The sequence below is a fragment of the Lynx rufus genome, unplaced genomic scaffold (genome assembly GCF_022079265.1).
Source record: "Lynx rufus isolate CCGP_SWC_20201006 ecotype Redwood Valley unplaced genomic scaffold, mLynRuf1.p SCAF_9, whole genome shotgun sequence".
In the NCBI taxonomy this organism is placed as follows: domain Eukaryota; kingdom Metazoa; phylum Chordata; class Mammalia; order Carnivora; family Felidae; genus Lynx; species Lynx rufus.
In genome coordinates this window covers 81,829,068-81,835,433 of record NW_025814897.1, presented here as the reverse complement: position 1 = coordinate 81,835,433, position 6,366 = coordinate 81,829,068, and positions in this window count along the sequence as shown.

The following is a 6,366-nucleotide window of genomic DNA, read 5'->3' as shown; positions in this document are numbered from 1 at the left end:
AAAGAACTTTCCTTTGAAGGAAGCCAAATCTCCAAGCACCAAAGACACTGAATCTTAAAACCATCTTGTCTTTGAATCATCTAAGACCGAATCCTACCCATTACCTGCCTCACTGCCAGAAATAAGAGCCCTGTAGGAGTTCACAGGCTCCCTTTGTTCAAGGATAAGCAGGGAGAGACTCATCTTCATCATCTCTTGTTAATCATCCTCACTTGACTGTGGTTACTGATGAGGTAAAGTCCCTCGGCAAGCTGAGGCAATATTTTCCAAAGGAAAGCAAGTTTTGTTTTGCATTCGGTCTTCCTCATCATCACAAGTCATGCTCAGGTTCCCAGCCTGGATCTGCCCACAAGCGACCATCTGGCCCACAGCTGCTGCGTCCAAATGGAAACACTCCAGCCCGAGTATTCCAAGGGCTCCTTTTACTTCTTGTAAATGGCAACGTCTGTGTTGTAAGTTACCCCCATCCTCTTCACTGGAAAGGCAACCACTGTCATTTTCTGTCCTTTTTTTTCCCATACATGGTTGTTTACGGCAGGAGCACATATGTCAGGCATATGGCAGGGGTGTAGTTGGCTTCAAATGTAAGCATGACCAGTCACATTTCATCAACTCTGTGAGAGCAGCTCTCCAGGAGAAACTCAGAAACTGAACTTGTAAGGTTGGAGTTCTGGAATCCAGCCAAATCCATGTTCATTTGGTCAGGAGAGCCTGCTGGTTGAGTGCTAACAGTGGGCTATGCACCAGAGAATAACGTATCCCTCCCATTTTCTTGCCCTGACCAAGCCCAATGACGTGGGTCAGGAATAACAATAGTTAATATTTATAGAGTGCTTATTATGTGCCTGGCACTTTGCTGAGTGCTTTATATTCATTATCCTATTAAATACTTTTAACTACCCTATGAAGTGGTTATAAATATTACCCCACTTTAAATTTTTAAAATCTGCAGCTTCAAGAAGGTGAGTCATTTGTCCAAGGTCACACAGACTGTCCCAGGGCTTTCTCAAAGCACTCACAGAAGGTGCTAAAAACAAATACAAGAAAACCTACAAAAACTCTAAACCCAAACCTTTCCAAAACCTAATACTTATGGAATGAGTAGCTGTTGAATGATGGATAGTAAGTTTGTGCCTTTACAATGGAAAGCTGTTTGTTTTCTCCACTAAAAATATGAATCTCTCCAGTCAACTTGGCTGGAAATCATCTACACTCAGGAACATGATAGAGAAAAGTGTCACTGTCACACTGACCTGTCTAGGGACTGCTCTCATCCCACACAATCTGGCAGCTGGTCCTTCTTATATGAGAACAGATTACAATTAGTGTTGTCTCATTTATTTGGGCCTGTGATTTTCCCTTTAATCATGCCGTTTGCTTTATTAACATAGTCTCTTTGTTCATCTTGTTCAATCCTGTCCACCTTCAAGTTCAGTGCAGATTCTGTCTCCTCCTGAAGGCGTCCTCCAGGGTTCCTTGATCTCTATTTGCTACTACAATGGTTATGATTCTTTAACACCTGATAGAATGTAGCAATTGGCAGGAACCCAGCAGATTATGCTTAGAGGGTAAGGCCTCAGGCCCTGGGTAAAGAGGGCTTTAGGCAGATACTGTCCTGTGTCTTGGACAGTCCCTGGGATGGTGGTTAATAATGACTTAATGATCTAGTCTTTGTGGCCAGACCTTTGGTTCTATGTCCTTCATGGCTAACACATCCTTCTTTCCTCCACCTCTTGATACCTGTAGGCTTCAAATTGTGCCTACATACATAGACACAACCTTATAATGACTGAGATTTTAGACAGTATTCCAATTGATATTCAGGTGTTTATACCAGGCAGTTTACCCACATCATAGCATGGGTCCAGTACTCAAAGAGCATGGCCGATTGGAACTCAAACAAAATATGTAAGTTTCTAGGGCTGGGATTTTAGGAACATGGAGGTCTTCTGGATTCCTTCTTCCTGTATCTTCTTTCTCACTTTTTGCTCCTTCCTGAAGTTCCACTCTTGGAATTTCATTCTCTTGGTTGGTCATATAAAGAGGCAACCATTTGGGTTTTGATGATCATAACAGTATGCCTTCTGTATGTTAGAACTAGGGTCCAAATAATCTCAGAGCTGATATTTGATCAGAGTGTCATAGTTTGCAAAGTGCTTTTAGAGAACCCCTTCTGAGCCTTAAAATTCTCTATAAGGAATAAGAAGATTCTTATCCTCATTTTGCATATGAGGAAACCAAAGTTTAAAGAGACAGAGTTTCTGATCCAAGGTCACATGGCCAGCAAATGAAGGACTAACATGTTCTGTGTTCCCAGGTTTTCCACCAAACCATGCTTCCCATTCTTAACATTCCCCCAGACACTGCTAACCACATTAGAGTGACCTGGGATGGTTATAAAAGTACCAGTGCCAAAGCCCCACCCCCAAGAGCTTCTAATTCCACTGGTATGGTTGGAGCCTAGCCATCATTATTTTTTTTCATGCCCCCTATTTCTAATGTGAGAAACATTGGTCTATCATCTTTATTTCCAAAATAATTGATGAACTACAAAGGATTGTACAAATTGATAACAGTACAAATATTAGTGTTTTTTTTTTTTTTCTTTTCTTTGTAGTAGTTGCCGAAAGCCAGACTATTAAAACCACTGAATCTCTGGACAAGTAAATTTTCTGTGGATACATGAGCTTGAAAATCCAACTCTTGTGTCATTCTAGAAGACAGTTTCCCATCCAAACTGCATGCTCCCCCAAGTGAACTAAAAGAGGTTATCTCCTTTAACTGGTCAGCTGTTAATATTTATGAAGCTGTTTGTGCTCTGCAATTGCTCTGCCCTGGAAATCACATTTACAAGAGCTATCACCAGCTCACTTTTATATCTGACCAGCTGTCCAGAGGAAAAATGTTAACTAGTTTACAGTTTATACTTTCTCAGAAGTTTTATGGCGAAAACACATTTTCCAATAAGTACATTCCTCTCTTTCTCTGCGTTTCAAGCATAGCACTTTAGATGCGATCAGTGGCTTGGCCCTGGAAACACAGTCTGCTACTCCTGGCCGGTGAGGTCAGTGTACTCAGCAGCGGCAGGCTGGAGGAGCCGTCCTAAGTGCGGACTCCTCTCGCTCAAAAGGCAGGGTCAGTTCTTCCTTCTGTGTCTCCCGTGCAAGGGGGTCTGATGTGCTGGGAAAGTTACAGAGACAAGTGAAAGGAGGCAAAGTGGGAGAGACATTTTATCTTCTGAGTGATTAAAACCCAGCTAATCAGAAGCTTCGATTAATTAGAACCCCCTTCCATTGCAGTGGGAAGAGATAAAACCTTACAAGACATAGTTGTTGTAAACCATTTAAAAAAGGAAACCTTTCTGGGATGCTTGGGTGGCTCAGTTGGTTAAACGTGGGACTCTTGGCTTCGGCTCAGGTCAGGATCTCAAAGTTCTTGGGTTTGAGCCCCACTTCAGGCTCTATGGTGACAGGTCCTCTGTCTCCCTCTCTCTGTCCCTCCCCTTTTCACGCTCTCTCTCCCTCATAAATAAATATTTTAAAAAGAAAAAGAAAGAAAACCTTCTGTGTCCTAGGTTTTATTAGTGTAAGAATTTAAAATCAAAGATGATCTTTATTCATCTTGTATTCTTCATACCTAATACAGTGCCTAAAGTATATCTGCACTTAATATATTTGTTTTCAAATTCATTAAAATAGATTTTTTTAACATTTACTCACCTTTGAGAGACAGAGACAGAGCGTGAGCAGGGGAGGTGCAGAGAGAGAAGGAGATGTAGAATCTAAAGAAGGCTCCAGGCTCTGAGCTGTCAGCACAGAGCCTGACATGGGCTGGAACCCATGAACCATGAGATTGTGACCTGAGCCAAAGTCAGATGCTTAAACGACTGAGCCATACAGGTGCCCCTTTCAAATTCATTTTTATTTTCATCAAATAAACATATGCTCATAGGTTTTTTTTTTTGTTTTTTAAACAGTATACTTTCAAGATTTATCATGAAAAACAGCCTCGGCTTTCTTCCATTACATCCTGGTTCCATTCTCTAGCAACTTTGATATTTTGACTATTTTTTTCTGACATTTTTCTTCTTGTGTCTAAATAATACATTACTGCTGACTTTTCTGGATTTATCAGTTTTAAAAATTATTTATTCACTGGGTGTCAACTTTGGAAACGATCTGTTGACCCATTATGGTAGATGGGGATCCAGTTGTGTGTTACTTCCTTTCCCCCTGACTTTTCTATCCTTCTTCTCCCTTTGAGCATAGTTTATGTGACAGTTCTGTTAAGTACACATTTACGTTACTTTGTCTATGTAAGTATTGGTCTATCATCTTTATTTCCAAAATAATTGATGAACTACGAAGGATTGTACAAATTGATAACAGTACAAATATTAGTGTTTTTTTTTTCTTTTCTTTGTAGTAGTTGCTGATAGCCAGACTATTAAAACCACTGAATCTCTGGACAAGTAAATTTTCTGTGGATACATGAGCTTGAAAATCCAACTCTTCTTTATTTGCTGCTGAGCCAAGTGGTTATTCTTCGATTATATTTTCTTTCTTGTATGGTTTGTTTTCTTTCTCAGGTTAACTGCCTGCTTTTATGTTTATTTCCTTCCTTTTGCTAAAAGTGTCTCAAATTTTTCAATAATTCCTTCCAAACACAATACCTACATGCTGTCAATACTATTTTTTCACATGTGCTGATATATTGTCATATGTATCAAATAATCTCTTAGTTCCATTTTGATATTCCCTTTGGAGACCTCTTTCTCTATTTTTGTTCAAATTTTGATGGGCTGTTCTGTACAACTGCTTAACAGCTGTCATCTGTCTGTAGTAAGAAGCCTCTGAGTGGCCCCCTAGGGATCCCATCTCTTGGTATTCTTGTTGTTGTGTAATTTTGTCTACTTGAGTGTGGGCGGGAACTATTATTCACTTCTGATAAACTTATGTGCTAAGTGTTTGAGAAATACTGGAAGAAGAGAAGGGGAAGAACAAGGAAAAAACCTTTTATAATTCAGATAAAAGACAGTGTTGATTTGAACTAAACAGTGGCACTGGATATAAAATAAATGGCAGGATCAGAGACCTCTTAGAATAGATGGAAAACCATCCTGTGTGATCAGTCTATTATCTGTTTAATACATATTAAGTATCCGTTAATGTAATCTACTTAGATTGTTAACTTCTCAAGGGCAGAGAGGAGTCCTCATGTAAGTTGCTTATCTGAAGTTTTCAAATTAGAGCTGCGCATAAAGTGGGTGTCTGTGGCACGTGTTGTCTTGCGTGTCCCCCAATGGCCCTGTCCACTCCTCACCTCCTTGCCCCCTGCCCTCACAGTCCTGCTAGATGACTGGACTCATTAAAACTCAATCATTTTCATGTTAACCTTAAATGGGGGACATTGAGTCTATGGCATTTCTCTCTGGTTATTTGGACTATTGGGAAACAGAATATATGTATGGGAGTAGGATTCATAGGGCAGGGAAGAACAAAAGTGGCTGGCTGGTGAAATGGTTCCTCTGGCAGCCACCCAGTATAATTCTCTGCTTCTTCAACAGTGACCATCCATTCTTCCTGCTGAAAAGAAGCAATCTGTTTTAAGCCAGAAATATCATGAGAAGGAGACCAAGTTTCCACAAGTGAAAATTATATTAATTATATAACATCTAAGCAGTTCATGGGAATCTGAAAAAGTATTCCTTTTACAACCTCTTGCAGGGATCTATATTCACTGCAGTTGGACACATGGATTGGACCCAGCATAGATTTCCTTTTCCACTCAGAGATGCAATGTATATACTCATCCTAATTAATCAAAAATATTTTGGACAGATGCTCAAGATACCCACACGGACGTTAGACAAAGAGGGAACAGAATAGCATTGTACTCTGTAGCATTATCAGTATTATATACTTCATTCCAACATCCCTAGAACATTTATGGTCTAATTTCCTATTGAGTAAATGTGTGAAGAAAACATATATGGTTTTAGAATGGATCATTAAAAATAGGAGGCACCAAGGCACCTGGTTGTCTCAGTAGGTAGAGTGTGTGACTCTTCATCTCGGGGTTGTAAATTCGAGCCCCATGTTGGGTGTAGCGATTAATTAAAAAAAATCTTTAAAAAATAATAGGAGAAACCATTTCTTCCTTCCCTCCCTTCTTTCTTCCTCCCTTTGTTTCTTCTCACGTCCGCTTCCTGCCACCTCTCTTTCTTCATCAATTAGTTGAGTAACTGTTACGTTCCATCCACTAAGTAAGGCAAAATTAAGAAGAGAAAGCCTAGTATATTACCTTAAGATCTGGGAATAATTCCTCCCATTAATGAGGCCCTGGAGACCAAATTTTAAAGCAGCC